Raw genomic sequence first — 17,817 nt, 5'->3', positions numbered from 1 at the left:
TTTAGTTTGTGGAATCTTCCAAGAAAGCATTCAAAAGCTGCTCTGAACTGACGTACAATTCATATTTAAAAGAAATTTGAAATCGCTGTATCAATGTTTGATTTCTCCAACTAAGCCAGCCAGAATGAGCTTCACTGATTACTTTATGAAAGTAATGCATGAATATTTAGAACCAAGACCATTAATTTCAGAAGGGAGACAAGGAGGAACTGCTTTTCCCAGAGTGTGGTGGATCTGTGGAATTCTCTGCCCAATGAAACAGTGGAGGCTACAGAGATGCAATTGAGTTGCAGTAAGGAATGAAAGTGAGCGTGAACAAAATTGGAATGCCTAAACAGAAACCGTTTGTACATGGCTAAATGAACTGTGTTACCATTCTATCAGGGACTTACATGTATGAGACCACTGCAAGTTTAAAGGTGAAAGTTGCAGAAAATGCAAACAGAGTAGGGCACATACGAAGAGATGTTGGGCAGACAAAAGTAAGTGGACTGTACAGGGAAGAGAAAAAGATTAAAAGTCAAGTTCGCAGTTTCAAAAAAAAGCACTAATCTGCATGCCGTTGAAGAAAAATCTGATAACGCTGAGAGTGACACAGGACTGGGTAGCCCTAAAATGTACAATGTGAAACTATTGAATCAAGCAATATGTTTTAATTAAAATTAAAAATTAATTGGCTGTTTCAGTCATGACACAAAATGAGTTTGAACGGCATTTCAAAGATACTGTATTGAAGCCTACAGATATCCTACTAAGAACTTACACTGAGAAACGATAACTCCTGTCAAAGTGCCTATGTAACAGTGAAATATGACAACCAACAAGCCACATTGGGCTTGTATGTGGTAAAAACAGGAGGGCCAGCATCATGGAGCCGCAATTCACAGAGACAACTATAAGTTGACTGGAGATCCATCCACAATTTGCATACTACATCCCTTGCAATAGAGTCAACTGAAAGAAAATGAAGAAAGGTACTGGATGATGCCATAGCAGTGTTCAAGGATAGCATTGGAAAACTCAAACATATCCTGGGTAAAATAATGTCAAATGAAAATGCCTTATCTAAGTTTTATAAAACACGTACAGTTCCTTATACCATCCATGATAAAGTGGTCAGGAAGATAGACCGCATGGAGGCTGAAGGAATTCTTTCCAAGACTGACTGGAACCCATGTCCAACACCAGGGGTCCCAGAAGCCAAGAGTCTGTCAAGATCTTAGTTGATTTTAAGGTCACATCAACCCAGTACTGAAAATAGATCAATACCCTCTGCCCAGGATAGAGGATATCTTTGCAAACCTTTCTGGAGGGAAACACTTCAGCAAAGTGGACTTAGCTGATGCCAACTTACAGATGGAGATGGAAGTATAGTCCAAAACATTTCTCACCATAAACACTCAAAAAGGGCTTTATCGCTACAAATAGGCTAGGCAGCATCAATGGAAAAGAGTAAACAGTCGGCGTTTCGGTCCAACACACTTCATCAGGACTGGAGAAAAAAAGATGAGAAGTCAGAGTAAGAAGGTGGGGGGGTGGTGGGAGGAAGAAATACAAGGCAGTTGGTGATAGGTGAAACTGGGAGAGGAGGAAGGGTGAAGTGAAATGCTGGGAAGTCAATTGGTGAAAGAGATAGAGGGCTGGAGAAGGGGGAATCTGATAAGAGAAGGCCATAGAAGAAAGAAAAGGGGGAGAGACACAAGAGGAAGGTGATAGGCAGGTAAGGAGATAAAGCGAGAGAGGGAAATGGAAATGGAAAATGGTGAAGGAGAGTGGCGGGGGGCATTACTGGATGCTACCAAATGAAGGGTCTTGGCCTGACATATCGACTGTTTACTCTTTTCCATAGCTGCTACCTGGCCTGCAGAATTCCTTCAGAATTGTGTGTGTGTGTGTGTGTTGCTTCTATTTGCAGCATCTGCAGAGTTTCTCTTGTTTGTTATTGGTGAGGATGACAAGGAACATCGCCAAAAATCTCAAAACAGTGTTAAAAAGATTAGAAGATCATGGGTCCAGGGCACAACACCACAATTGTGAATTCTTTCAACCTAGCATCACTTATTATGCTCACACCATTAACATACATGGATTTCCAGTTCTCTAGCTGCTATCTCCATCATCATTTGTCTTTGCCTTCCTCTTGCTTTCTTCCCTTCAGTCTTTCCCATAATTACCGTGCATTCTAACTCCTTTTTCCTAATCACATGTCCAATGAAGTTACGTTGCCTTTTCATGATCTCATACATTATTTCTCTTCTTGTGTTTGCTCTGTTCATGACAACCTCGTTAGATATTCATTTCGTCCATGATATTCTTTGCATCCTCCTCAAAAACCACATCTCTGCTGCTTCAATTCGTTTCCTCATGTTACCAGATATTGTCCAACATTCTGAGCCATATAACATAACTGGATAAATGTAACATTTCAGTACTCTGAGGCGGGTTGTCTTGCCTAGTTTAGGACTTTTCCTTCGCTAAATCGACGACTGCATTGGCGCTGCTTCCTGCACGCATGCTGAGCTCATTGACTTTATTAACTTTGCCGTCAACTTTCACCCTGCCCTCAAGTTTACCTAGTCCATTTCTGACACATCCCTTCCCTTTCTGGATCTTTCTGTCTCTATCTCTGGAGACAGCTTATCTACTGATGTCTACTATAAGCTTACTGACTCTACAGCTATCTGGGCTATTCCTCTTCCCACCCTGTCTCTTGCAAAAATGCCATCCCCTTCTCGCAATTCCTCCGTCTCCGCCGCATCTGCTCTCAGGATGAGGCTTTTCATTCCAGGACGAAGGAGATGTCCTCCTTTTTTTAAAGAAAGGGGCTTCCCTTCCTCCACCATCAACTCTGCTCTCAAACGCATCTCTCCCATTTCACGCACATCTGCTCTCACCCCATCCTCCCGCCACCCCACTAGGAATAGGATTCCCCTTGTCCTCACCTACCACCCCACCAGCCTCTGGGTCCAACATATAATTCTCTGTAACTTCCACCACTTCCAACAGGATCCCACCAATAAGCACGTCTTTCCCTCCCCCGTCTCTTTGCTTTCCACAGGGATTGCTTCTGAGGGATCGCAGGGAGAAGGAGGGAATTACCTGAAGTTGGATAATTCTATGTTCATACCAAGGGGCTGGAGACTACCTAGACGGTATATGAGGTGTTGCTCCTCCAACCTGAGTTTAGCCTCATCATGGCAGTAGAGGAGGCCATGTATGGACATATCCGAATGGGAATGGGAAGCAGAGTTGAAGTGGGTGGCTACTGGGAGATCCTGTCTGTTGGGGCAGATGGAGTGGAGGTGCTCGACGAAGCGGTCCCCCAATCTGCATCGGGTTTCACCAATGTAGAGGAGGCCGCACCGGGAGCACCGGATGCAATAGATGACCCCAACAGACTCACAAGTGAAGTGTTGCCTCACTTGGAAAGACTGTTTAGGGCCCTGAATGGTGGCAAAAGAGGAGGTGTAGGGACAGGTGTAGCACTTACGCTTACAGGGATAAGTGCTGGGTGGGAGATCTGTGGGGAGGGACGTGTGGATCAGGGAGCCGCGGAGGGACAGATCCCTGTGGAAAGCGGAGAGAGGTGGCGAGGGAAAGATGTGCTTAGTGGTGGGGTCCTGTTGAAGGTGGCAGATGTTGTGGAGGATAGTGTGCTGGATCCGGAGGCTGGTGGGGTAGTAGGTGAAGACAAAGGGAACTCTGTCCCTGTTCTGGTGGCGGGAGGCTGGGTTGAGGGCCGAAGTGCAGGAAACGGAGGAGATGCGGGTGAGGGCATCATTGATGATGGCAGAAGGGAAACCATGATCCTTAAAGAAAGAGGACATTTGAGATGCCCTGGAACGGAAAGCCTCATCCTGGGAGCAGATGCGGTGGAGACGGAGGAACTGGGAATAGGGAATGGCATTTTTGCATGTGGCAGGGTGGGTAGAGGTATAGTTGAGGTAGTTATGAGAGTCAGTGGGCTTGTAGAAGATGTCAGTGGACAGTCTGTCTCCAGAGATGGAGACCGAGAGATCGAGAAAGGGGAGAGAAGTGTCCGAGATAGACCAAGTGAATTTGAGGGCTGGGTGGAAGTTTCTTTCCCCTTACTGGTTTTTCACCTGGAACCTACCAGCCTGCTCCTTCCCACCCTCCCCCCACCTTCTTTATAGGGCCTCTGCCCCTTCCCTCTTCAGTCCTGACGAAGGGTTCCGACCCGAAACATTGACTGATCGTTTCCATGGACGCTGCCCGACCTGCTGAGTTCCTCCAGCATGTTGTGGGTGTTGCTTTGACCCCAGCATCTGCAGAGTATTTTGTGTTTAGGATTCCCCTTCTTTTTGGGTATCACCATACATTCTGTCTTTTTGCAATTGATCGATAGACCCATTTTTGCACTTTCTTCAACAACTATATCAATTAAGTTTTGTAGTTCTTCCTCCGTACTTGCAATTAGTGTCATCTGCATATCTAAAATTATTGATGTTTTCACTGCCAACTTTGATTCCCAAGATGCCTCTTACTTTTTGTAATATTGTTTCACTGTACACATTAAACAAATCAGGGGAGAAAACACACCCTTGTCTAATGCCTCTCTTGATTTTCGTAAACTGACTCACTTCTCCATCTATTCTTACAGCGGCAGTTTGTTCCCGGTACAAATTTCTGATTAGGCGCAAGTCTTTTGAATCTAGATCTGGAGTTTCCTGTAATATTTCAAATAACTTATTGTGCCTCACTTTATCAAATGTTTTTGTGTAGTTGATGAAACAAATAAACAAATCTCTTTGCACTTGAATAGCACGTTCTGATAGTATCCTTAACATCAATATTGCGTTTCTTATACCTTTGTCTTTCACAAAACCACATTGTTCTTTGCCTATTTCGGCTTGTATATTACTTTTAGCTCTTGTCATCAAAATTCTTAGAAGTAACTTAGTGATATCACTCATTAAACTTATGGTCCTATGTAATTCACATTCTATTGCTCCAGGTTTCTTAGGAAGAGTGAGCATTTAGATCTCCCATGACAATAACCATATCTTGAGATTTGCTTGTTCACGCTCTTCATAGAATTTATCTATATCCTCATTTGCTCCATCTGTTGTTGGTGCATATACCTGTGTAATTGCTAAATCAAATGGTTGTCCTCTGAATCTAACAAGAATTGGTCCTTCTTTAGATTTGTCAATTACTATAACAGGTTCCTACCAAACATGGCTACTGTGCTCCACCCCTCGAACTCATTACTGTAGATTGGGAAGAAATGGCAATGGACAAAGCAGTGTGAGGTGGCTTTCCAAAAGGCAAAGGAAATGGTGACACCAGACACTGTACTCACACATTATGATCCACATCGTCCAGCGAAACTTGCCTGTGATGTTATAAATGCAGTCATGTCACATGTTATGAGTGATGGAAGAGAGGAGATTTCTTAATTGAATTGAATTGACTTTATTTCTTACATTCTTCACATAATTGAGGAGTAAAATTCTTTCCATTATGCCTCCGTCTAAATGTGCAATATGCAATCATAGTAATTTATAATAAATAGAACAGTCAGTGTAACATAGAAGTGCACTCAGATCAACGTGAGTTCATCAGTCTGATGGCCTCGCGGAAGAAGCTGTCCCGGAACCTATTTGATCCTGGTTTTTATGCTGCGGTACCGTTTCCTGGATGGTAGCACCTGGAATAGACTGTGGTTGGGGTGACTTGGGTCCCCAATGATCCTACAGGCCCTTTTTACATACCTGTCTTTGTAAATGTCCTGAATCGTGGGAAGTTCACATCGACAGATGCGCTGGGCTGTCCGCACCACTCTCTGCAGAGTCCTGCGATTAAGGGAGGTACAGTTCCCACACCAGACAGTGATGCAGCCAGTCAGGATGCTCTCAATTGTGCCCCTGTAGAAAGTTCTTAGGATTTGGCAGCCCATACCAAACTTCCTCAACCGTCTGAGATGAAAGTGGTACTCTTGTTCCTTTCTCCCCACACAGCTGGTGTGTACAGACCTCATGAGGTCCTCGGTGATGTAGTAAAGCTGTTTACCCTCTCAACCCCAGATCCATTGATGTCAATAGGGGTTAGCTCATCTCCATTCCTCCTGTAATCCACAAGCAGCTGCTTTGTTTTTGCGACATTGAAGAAGAGATTATTTTCTTGCCACCACTGTGTCAGAAAGATGACTTCTTCCTTGTAGGCCACCTTGTCATTGTTTGAGATAAGGCCAATCAATGTAATATTGTCGGCAAATTTAATTAATCGGCAAAAGCAGGATCGAAGAGTGATCTGATTTTCCAAAAGCTGATAGAAGGAGAGCTTTGTAAGCATTGCGGAAGGGAGTGTAACATTGGTCAAGAATCTTACCTTCACCAGTGCTCACCTGGATGTGCTGACAAAACCGGAGAGCTTTCATCAGTGACGCTCGACTAAAGTCACCAGCGACGATGAAGGCAGCCTCTGGATGTGCATTCTCCAGCCTGTTGATGGTCTCGTGCTGTTCCTTGAGAGCCAAGTCAAGAATGTATACCGCTGTGATGATAACAGCTGTGAACTCCCTAGGCAGCCAGTAGGGTCTGCACAGCAGCACCAGGTATTCCAGGTCTGGGGAACAAAAGGATTTGAGGGCATGCACATTCTGGGGTCGCACCAAGCATTGTTGACCATGAAGCACACCCCTCCTCCTTCACTCTTCCCAGAGAGGTTTTTCGACCTGTTCACCCGGAATAGGGAGAACCCAAAGTGTGATCTGGTACGTCCTCTGTCAGCCAGGTCTCCACGAAGCACAAAATGTTGCATTCCTTTGTTTCCGCTGATAGGAGATTCTGGCTCTCAGTTCACACAGCTTGTCGTCCAGGGACCGAACGTTAGCCAGGAGTATGCTAGGGAGCAGCGGCCGATATGCACACCGTCTCAGCCTCACCAGTGCACCCTTCTTCAGAGGTAGTGGTTGTGTAAGAGATGCGTCTCCCATGGATCGCGCAAGCAGCGGTTCCCAGTGTAGGAAAGGCGGCACATACAGGGTAAATGCCATCTTTCCGATGTTCAGAAGGGTCAGTCTATCGTATCTGATGTGACTATCAGCTACTGGAACAGAAAATCCTAAGAAAGTTGTAGAAATTAGTAGTATACTGTAGATTCGGAATGGAGCTCGCAACACGGCCATTTTACTGCTACATAGAAAAATTATGTACAGATTGACAGAGAGTCCTTAAGTATAGTTTGGGGTGTAAAACATTTCAACTAGTACTTGTACAGGAGAGAGTTTAACCTCATTGCTAATCATCAACCACTAATATCCATGTCAATCCACAGAAAGATGTTCCACTAACAGCAGCAGAGACGGGCATTTCTTAGAAGGCACAATTACAAGATCAAATTCAGGAGGACAACTAATCACGGAAGTGCTGATGGATTGTCTTGTTTATCCTCGGAACAGGAACTATGTATTCTCCCTAATGCAAATTGAAAGCCTCTATTCCAAAGGGAAACAGCCTCAAAATAGAGGGGTGACCTTTTAGAACAGAGGTTAGTAGGGATTTTTTTTTAGCCAGAGAGTAGAGAACTTGTGGAATACTCTGCCACAAACTGCAGATGAGGCCAAGTCCATGGGTATATTTAAGGTGGAAGTTGATCATTTCCTGATCAGTCAGGGCATCAAAGGATATGGCAAGAAGGCAGTTGTGTGGGGTTGAGTGAGATCTGGGATCAGCCATGATGGAAACCATGACAGGCTGAATGGCCGAATTCTGCTCCTATGTCTTATGGAAACCAGAAATGACCCCGCACTGTCTCAGGTCTACATAGCAATTCAAAATGTCTAGAATGTGCCGCAGGAATTGTAGATCCCCCATTTTTATCAGTGCCTGGATGAACTTACCCTTGACAGAGGTTGTCTTCTGTGGGGACTGAGAGTTGCTGTACTATCCAAGCTGAGAGCTGAAGTGTTGGAAGACCTACATGCCAGTTATGTGGGCATGGTCAAAATGAAAGTGTTGGCTCGAAGCTTCCTCTGGTGGCCTGGGATAGATCAGCAGATTGAGCCACTTGCCATGCACTGTTTGGGATGCCAACACATCCAAAAACAGATGCCAAGAGCTGTGCCTCTCTATTGCTGGAAATGGCTTGTGTTGTCCTGGCAGAAGATTCATGTGGATTTTGCCGGACCATTCATGGACACAAATTTCCAGGTAGTTGTGGATGCAGCTACAAAGTGGCCAGACTCTGAGTCCGAGGCCTCCGTTGGTCAGAGTTGACAATGGATTTTGCATCCCAGCTGTCTAGATACCAAGCCTGGGCAGTACGATATGGAGAGCAAGCTGCTGCTCATGTCGCAAGCTCCCCCTCACCAGACAGCAGATGAATCCAAAAGAAATGGTAGAGACTGATACAGTTTGGTACCAGAAACATCGCAGGAGTTGCCAGTCAACATTGAACTTAATGAAGGACTGCCTTAGGGATTCCAGCTTTGGATTTTTCCCCAGGGGTTACCTCCTGAAGCCTTCCCCATGAGCGAGTATAGTTGCAAGCCAGTGGAGGTTTGAGAACCGAGTTTTCCTTCTCCTAGGTGAGCAGCCAACCACAGCTGATGAGCCCCATCTGCCCAAAGCGATTAGTTTTAAGGCACCGTTAACTGGCCTTTGCCTCTTCTCCTGTCAGTAGGAATGGTTCTGTCAGGCTTAGTAACTAAACCACACGTGAAGACCAGGAGCTGGACTTGGTTGTCAGAGCCTATTTGAGGTGCACACCATTGGGAGGATTCAGTAGGTAGTGGGAGCCTGTCCATGGGTGCTAAAGTGGCCAGAAGTGTTCCCAATAATTTCTACTACAGCCTTGGACATGGTTGATGCGTTGAGAAGCCTCTTCTCAATAACTGGTGTTTCAGAACACTTAGTCAATGACAATGGACCACAGTTTATTGCTGAGCAGTTAATGTCATTCCTGAAAATGAATGGAATAGGACATATTACATCTGCAGTGTACCACCCAGCTACAAGTGGCTTGGTGGAAAGGGTTGTCCAGTGTCCAAAGAACACACTGTGAGCAATGTCAGCAGAACACACTATACTGACACTGAATCAGAACTTGTCAATTTCTTCCTGTCATATCACAATTCAGCACACTCCAGAACCAGCAATTCACCAGCTATGCCGTTCCTGGGTCGTCCCTCGACCTCACGTTTGAATCTCTTCAAACACAATCTCAGAAGGAGTATGCATGACAATCAGCTGAGACAAATCGAGGGCTTCTCAAAGAAGGAGGTTCAATGTTTCACTCTTGGACAAGCAGTCCTGGTGAAGGACTACAGAGGGGATTTAAAGTGGGTACCTGAAAAATTAAGGACACAGTGGAGATTGCATCTGATGTCATCTGGAGATAACACATTGATCTGTTGAGGAGAGCAGAGTAAATTATCAGAGAAAAAAGGTCCAGAGCTGTCACAACTGCTTCCTACAGTCTCAGAGTCAACTCCTAGAACCACCAAGGAGGAGGCCCCAGAACCTGAGATTGTTTCACAGCCACGAGTCTCTCCTGCCAAGCAGAGTGATCCCCTTGTCAGGAAAAATGTTATCCCACAAGAATAAGAAATCCTCCACAGTGATTAAATCTTTAGGCCTGACAGGGACAATTCAAAATTTACCATGCTATGTATGTCTATATAGTAGTAGTATTATATAGTAAACTGTATATATACAGTGTACATATGATAACTGGAGAACAATTCATCACAAATTTGAGTTGAGATACATTCTATATTGAGTTAGAGCTTGTAGCTAAGCAGGGAGGAACATTGTGTATTAATATATCAGTAATATTTGAATAATATTGTAAATACATTGTTTGATTAAGCATTCTTTATTGTTTACATAATTCATTACGGGTTATATACATATGATATTACGCAACCACATCATTTGTGAGAGTATCATTAAACAGTAGACTCATTTATTGCCAGTTTCGAATGTTTTTCTTTCTATTAGTTTTTGGGAGTTACAAAGTAACAGAGGGAGTGGGAGGTGGGGAGGGAGAGGAAGGGGAGAGGGGCAGAAGGAGAGGGGAGGGTGTGAGGGAGATGGATGGGGAGAGGGAAAGTGAGAGGGAGAAATGGAATGGGGAAGGATGGGGAGAAGGAAACTAAGAGAAGAGGGTTAATGTGGATAGAATTAGAAGAAGGAGTGAGGGAGGGGGTGAGACAAAGTGGGAAACAGAGGTGGGGAGAGCGAGGGGGAGAGGGAGATGGGAGGGAGGCAGAGAAGGAGAGGGAAAGGAGAAGGGGAGAGAAAGAGGGTGAGGGAGACGGGAGGGCAAAGGGTAGAGGGATATGGGAGGGGAGGCTATGAGGTAGAGAAAGAGGCACGAGGGAGGAGGGGAAAGTCTGAGTGGAAGAGGGGAGAGGGAAAGTGAGAAGTGGAGAAAGGATGGGGAGAAGGAAAGCAAGAGGGAGAGGGAAAGAGAGGGAGAGAGAAGGGAAGAGGGAGAGGGAGATGGGGAAAGAGAGAGGGGGAAGGAGAGGCCAGGAAGAGGGAAAGCGAGAGAGGGAGAGGGGGATGGGGAGAGGGAAGGGGAGAAGGAGAGAGAGTGGATGGGGAAAGGCAGAGGGGGGGGAGGTGAGGGAGAAGGAGGGACAGAGGAAAGAGAGGAGGGAAGGGAGGAGGAAGGGGAGGGGGTGAGGGAAAGAGGGGAGAAAAGAGGCAGGGGAGAGGAAGGCTGTGAGAGAGATGAGGAGGTGATGAGGGAGGGGAGAGGGTGGGGAGAGGGAGAGGTGGAGGAGAGGGATGGGAGGGTTACAGGGGAGATGGAGATGGAAAAACAAGTTCCATCATTGATAGAAGTGAATGTTTGTATACATATTGGATTTCTGAATCAAATAATGTTCCAGAAGCTCGTTCATCTGTAGAGGTGTCCATAAGAAGGGTGTTGTATCGCCACAATTTTGGTTTAATTATTCCAAACTAAACAAGATGAAGCAGAATATATGCGTAAAATCTCCAGCAGAGGACCTCTCTCTTTCTCTCTGGGACAGATTTTGCAGAAAATGAAACATGATTTTATTGCTGGCAGAAGTTTTCACAACCTACACATGGTTGGTTACCATGTCATTTGGGAGAATATCTATCAAGATGGCTTACTTGTTCAAGAGCTTGATAATACTATCTTCGTTTATACCTCCATTAAGACAGGTGGAGTGACTTATTGCTGCGACACTTAATGCCTCATTCATAAACTATGCTTGTCCTGTGTAACCTTACCTGTCCTGTGTAACTATTCCTGTCCCATGTAACCATTCCTGCATTGTGTAACCATGACTGTCCTGTGTAACTCTGCCTGTCCTTTTTTTATATACAAAATATCTTTATTAAAAATTCTGTGCTATATATACAAACCAGTGACTTAACGCAATTACTTCACTACAAATAGACAATACACGTTAATCCAAAATGTTTCCATCTCTGTCAATGATGGCAATAACCCCCCGCAGACCCTAACTCTGCCTGTCCTGTGTAACCATATATGTTCTGTGTAACCATGTCTGTTCTGTGTAATTATGCCTGGTCTGTGTAACTCTGCCTGTCCTGTGTAATCATGCCTGTCCTGTGTAACTCTGCTTGTCCTGTGTAACCATGTCTGTTCTGTGTAATTATGCCTAGTCATCTGCCTGTCCTGTGTAACTCTACTTCTCCCATGTAACCATGTCTGTTCTGTGTAACCATTCCTGTCCTGTGTAAGCATGCATGTCCTGTGTAACTCTGCCTACCCTGTGTAACCATTCCTGTCCCATGTAACCATTCCTGTCCTGTGTAACCATGCCTGTCCTGTGTAACTCTGCCTATTCTTTGTAACCTTTCCTGTCCTGTGTAACCTTTCCTGTCCTGTGTAACTCTACCTGTCCTGTGTAAGCATTCCTGTCCTGTGTAACTCTGTCTGTCCTGTGTAACTCTGGCTGTCCTGTGTAACTCTGGCTGTTCTGTGTAAGTCTGCAGGGAATTCTGCAGAAAGACTCCCATCCCTTTGTGCCTCAGTTTTTGTTATTTCTCTCTATTTAGAAAATAGTCAACTCTTTTATTCTTCTACCAAAGTGCATGAGTATACACTTGCCAAGACTATATTCCATCTGCTACTTCTTTGCCCATTCTCCTAATCTGTCTATCCTTCTGTAGCCTGTCCATTTCTTCAAAACTACCTGCACTCCACCTATCTGCATATCGTCTGCAAACTTTACAATAAAGCCATCAATTTCATCATCCAAATCATTGACATATAATGTGAAAAGAATTGGTCCCAACACAGACACCGATAAAACACCACTAGTCACTGGCAGCCAACCAGAAAAGACTCCCTTTTTTCCCACTCTTTGCCTCCTGCCAATCAGCCACTCTTTATCCATGCTAGAATCTTCCCTATAATACCACGGGCTCGTAACTTGATAAGCAGTCTCACGTGTGGCACTTTGTCAAAGACCTTCTGAAAATCCAAGTACACAACATCAACCGATTCTCGTTTGTTTCTCCTGCTTGTTATTTCTTCAAAGAATTCCAACAGATTGTTAGGCAAGATTTTCCCTTGAGGAAACTATGCTGGCTACTGGCTATTTTATCATGTGCTTCTAAGTACTCCGAAACCACATTCCTAGCTGTCGAATCCAACATCTGCCCAATCAGTGATCTCAGACTAACTGGCCTATAGTTTCCTTTCTTCTACCTCTCTCCCTTCCTGAAGAGTAGGGTGACATTTACAATTTTCCAGTCTTCTGGAAACATTCCAGAATCTAATGATTCTTGAAGAATCATTACTAATGCCTCCACAATCTCTTCAGCCTCTTATTTCGGAACCCTGGGAAATACACCAACTGGTGACCTCAGACCTTTCAGTTTCCCAATAACCTTCTCCCTAGTAATAGTAATTTCCTGTCACCTGGAACTTCTACCATACTGCTAATGTCTTCCACAGTGAAGACTGATGCAAAATACTCATTCAGTTCATCTGCCATTTCCTTGTTCCCCATTACTACCTCTCCAGCATTGTTTCCCAGTGGTCTGATATCCACTCTCGCCTCCCTTTTACACTTTATGCATCTGAAGAAACTTTTGGTACCCTCTATAATATTATTGTCTAGCTTAGTTTATTATTCCATCGTTACCTTCAAAATGACTTTTTAAGTTGCCTTCTGTTGGCTTTTAAAAGTTTCCCAATCCTCTAACTTCCCACTATTTTTTGCTCTATTATATGCTTTTATGTTGGTTCAGAATGATAAATTTACTGTCAAATAATACTTTCAAAATTAATCATTTACAATTCATTCCTTCAGATTGTAAGTCACAATCCAAATCATGTGTATTATCACTGATATATGTCGTGAAATGTGTCATTTTGTGGCAGCTGTACAGTACAATATGTAAATTCCATATTTCCATAAGTTATAATAAGAAATATAACAAATGAATGAATAGTGCATGAAGAGAACACAATCATGAGGTAGTGGTCCATGTCCATAGACTATTTGGAAATCTGATGTCGGAGAGGAAGAAGCTGTTCCTAAACCACTGAGTGTGTGTCTTCAGACACCTGTACCTCTTCCCTGATGGTAGTACTGAGTGGGGGAAGTGTCCTGGTTAGTGAGGGTCCCCAATAATGCATGATGCCTTCTTGAGGCATGTCCTTTTGAAGATGTTCTTGATAGTAGGGAGGCTGGTGCCCATGATGGAGCTGGCTGTGTTTACAACCCTCTGAGGTTTTTCCAAATGTGTATTGGGCTCTCCATGCCAGATTGTGAAACAACTAGTCAGAATGCTCTCTACGGTACATCTGTAGAAATTTGTGAGAGTCTTTGGTGACATACCAAGTCTCCTCCAAGTCTTAATGAGTATAGCTGCTGTCATGCCTTCTTCATTACATCAATATTTTGGGCCCAGGATAGATCATCAGAGATGTTAAAACCCAGGAACTTGAAACTGCTCACCCTCTCCACTGCTTATCCCTCAGTGAAGACTCACCCTCTCCACTGCTCATCCCTCGGTGAGGACCCATCCTCTCCACTGCTCATCCCTCGGTGAGGACTCATCCTCTCCACTGCCGATCCCTCAGTGAGGACTCACCATCTCCACTACCGATCTGTCGGTGAGGACCCATCCTCTCCACTGCTCATCCCTCGGTGAGGACTCACCCTCTCCACTGCTCATCCCTTGGTGAGGACTCACCCTCTCCACTACCATCCCTCGGTGAGGACCCACTCTCTCCACTACTGATCCCTCGGTGAGGACCCACCCTCTCCACTGCCGATCCCTCAGTGAGGACCCACCCTCTCCACTGCCCAACCCTCGGTGAGGACCCACCCTCTCCACTGGTCATCCCTCAGTGAGGACTCACCCTCTCCACTGCTCATCTCTCGGTGAGGACCCACTCTCTCCACTACTGATCCCTCGGTGAGGACCCTCCCTCTCCACCGCTCACCCCTCGGTGAGGACTGGTGTGTGATCCCTCGACTTCCCCTTCCTGAAGTTCACAACTAATTCCATGGTTTTACTGACATTGACTGCAAGGTTGTTTTGCAATGTCACTCAGCAAGCTGATCTATATTACACCTGAGATCCTCCTTACCACCTGAGACTCTGACAACAGTTGAACATCGGCCAATACATAGCTGGTGTGTGAGCCGTGTCTAGCTGCACAGTCTTTGGTGTTGTTATAAACACAAGAGATTCTGCAGGCGTTGGAAATCCTGAGCAACACACACATACTCCAGTGTGTCAGGCAGCATCTACAGAGGAAAATAAATTGACATGATTTCGGCTCAGACCTTTCATCAGGACTGGAAACGAAACGGGCAGAAGCCAGAATAAGAAGGTGAAGGGAGGGAAGGAGTACAAACTGATATGTGACAGGAGACGAAAAGTGGAAAAGCGAAGGACTGACCATAAGACACAGGAGCAGAATTTGGCCATTTAGCCCATCGAGTCTGCTCCACCATTCCATCATGGCTGATCCCGGATTCACCTGCCTTCTTGCCATACTTTTTGATGCCCTGACCGATCAGGAAACGGTCAACTTCTGCTTTAAATATATGCACGGACTGGGCCTCCACCTCAGTCTGTGGCAGATCCCTCTAAAGATTTGTTACTCTCTGGCTAAAAAAATTCCTCCTTACCTCTGGTCTAAAGGGTCACCCCTCAGTTTTGAGGCTGTGCCCTCTAGTTCTGGATACATCCATCACAGGAAACATCTCCACATCCACCCTACCTAGTCCTTTCAACATTTGATAGGTTGAAGAAGAAGAATTTGATAGGAAAAGAGTACACAAAAGGATGCCACTTAATGGCACCATCTTAGCGGAATCACAATTGGAACCAGAGGAGCCAACACACTTGACCACTGTTACACCACCATCAAGAATGATTAATGTGCCACGTGGCTGTACTTTGATTCACAGAGGCTAAAGGCCACAGCAGCAGCACAATAGCAAGACCTAGGTCAGGCTGCTGTTTATTGATTACTGCTCAGTGTTCAACACAATCAAAACCTGAGTTCTAATCAACAAGCTCCAAAACCTGGGCCTCTGTACCTCCTTCTGCAATAGGATCCCTGACTTCCTCACCGGAAGACCACAGTTTGTATGGATTGGAAATAACATCTCCTCCTCACTGACACCTCAAGGATGTAGGCTTAGCCCACAGCTCTACTCTCTCCACACCCATGATAGAGTCATTAGGCACAGCTCAAAAACCATTTGCTTCAACAACACTATTGTTGTTGGCAGAATTTCAGATGGTGACGAGGAGAAGTACAGGAGCAAGATAGAGTGGCGTCACAGCAACAACTTTGCACGCAATGTCCGTAAGATCATGGATAATCAGAAGTTCAAAGATCCAACTTAATGTCAGAGAAATGTATATAAAATGCTTTCTCTTTGCAAACATCCACAAAAATAGAGAAGTGCCCCAAAGAATGAACAAAAGTTAAACATGAGAACCCCAAAGTCCGTCCCCCAACTCCCCCCTCCCATGTGTAAGCAGCAGCAAGCAATGATTCCCCTCCCCCCAGCAAAAAAAGCACAGCCATTGCTGAGCACAAGTGTGACCTAGGTGATAGCAAAGACACAGACTTGCAGTTACCCCAAACACTATCGCATTTCATCCAGCATTCGACAGACCACAGGTTTTCTCTCTCCCTAATGAGGGAGAGGGAGGTGACCCCATTTTCACAGTGAGCGGGAGACATTACAACAACCCGCCGGTTTACGATGTTAAAAGGTCCATTTTGTTGCTTTTTACGAGCTCTGTGCCTGAAGATTGCAAAGATCTCGGGTCTTTGGGCCCACAGTGAAAGATTTTCTGGCCTCCTTTGTTTCAAGAGCCTGGTTAAGGGGCAATAGCTGTTCTTGAACCTGGTAGTGTGGGTCCTGAGGCCCCTGTACCTTCTTCCTGATGGCAGCAGTGAGAAGAGAGCATGGCTTAGGTGGTGGGAGTCCTTGATGATGCATGCCGCTTTCTTGCGACAGTGCTCCTTGTAAATATGCTCAATGTTGGGGAGAGCTTTATCCGTGATGGACTGGGTCGTAACCATTACTTTTAGAAGGATTTTCCATTCAAAGGCATTGGTGTTTCCATATCAGGCCTGATGTAATCAGAGAATATGCTCTCCACCACACATACAGTATATGGAATTCTGTCGAAGTTTTAGATGTTATCCCGAGTCTTCACACACACCTAAAAATGTAGAGGCACAGCTGTACTTCCTTCATAATTGCATTTACAGGCTGGACCCAAGACAGATCAGTACTCAGCAAGGAACTTGAAGTTGCTGACCCTCTCCACCTCAGATCCTCCAACGAGTACTGGTGCATGGGTCTCTGGGTTCCTCCTCCTGAGATCAGTAATCAGCTCCCTGGTCTTGCTGACTGAGTGAGAGGTTGTTGTTATGTCACCACTCAGTCAGATTTTCAAACTCCCTCCGGTATGCTGATTCATCACCACCCCCTCTGCCCTTAGATTTCTGAATGGACAATAAACCCTGAACATTACCTTAGCTTTTTTCCTTTCTTTCTGCACTACTTATTTAATTTTTATGTATACTTCTTACTGTAATTTACAGTATTGCAATATATTTTTGCCATAAAACAAATTTCATAACACATGCCAGAGATATTATACCTAATTTTGAGGAGTGTGGATGGTGGGAGGAATGGAAGGGGAAGGGGCACCAGGATGGGCAAGCTAGCTATAGTACTTTTTACTTTCTCTTTCTCCTTCCTTTTCCTATTGCATTAAATATTTTACCTGCAATGCTTGTTAATTGTTCCTCAATTTGATTAGTTATAGAGATTTGTTCTTGTTAGAAAAGGGCCATATTCTCTGAAGAGGTTGGTCATTCACATTCGCCAAAGTGTGATCTCTCTCTCTCTCTCTCTCTCTCTCTCTCTCTCTCTCTCTCTCTCTCTCTCTCTCTCTCTCTCTCACACACACACACACACACACACACACACACACACACACACACACACACACACACACACACGCACTTACGCGGCTGCAGCGCCACCTTTAGGTTTTAAAATAAGTAACAATTTGAGTCAAACCTAAGGACATGGGCAACTCAAGGGTGAATATATGTTTTCAGTGCCACATCATCATTTTGTTCTAAAGAAAAAAAGTTTTCCACGAATTAAATGTGTAACCGAATACGCAAAACAACGCCAGCCCTTTAGTTTATAATTCCTATACATTTCGACATTTTATCTGCTCCGTATTACGTAAAAATGCACATTTATTTAGAATTGTTTGATTCGAGAGTGCATCGGAATACACAATGCAAAACGATATTTCTTTGGACCGTTTTCTT

The 17,817-nt window shown here is 44.7% G+C and overlaps 1 protein-coding gene across 2 annotated transcripts in view; it reads right to left on the bottom strand.

The window, feature by feature from the left end:
* Positions 1-17,817, bottom strand: part of LOC140202842 (arf-GAP with SH3 domain, ANK repeat and PH domain-containing protein 1-like) — a 531,099-nt gene that overhangs the window by 511,720 nt on the left and 1,562 nt on the right. The window lies entirely within an intron of this gene.

The sequence above is a fragment of the Mobula birostris genome, chromosome 9 (genome assembly GCF_030028105.1).
Source record: "Mobula birostris isolate sMobBir1 chromosome 9, sMobBir1.hap1, whole genome shotgun sequence".
NCBI lineage: Eukaryota > Metazoa > Chordata > Chondrichthyes > Myliobatiformes > Myliobatidae > Mobula > Mobula birostris.
This window is presented reverse-complemented; position numbering and strand designations above follow the sequence as displayed.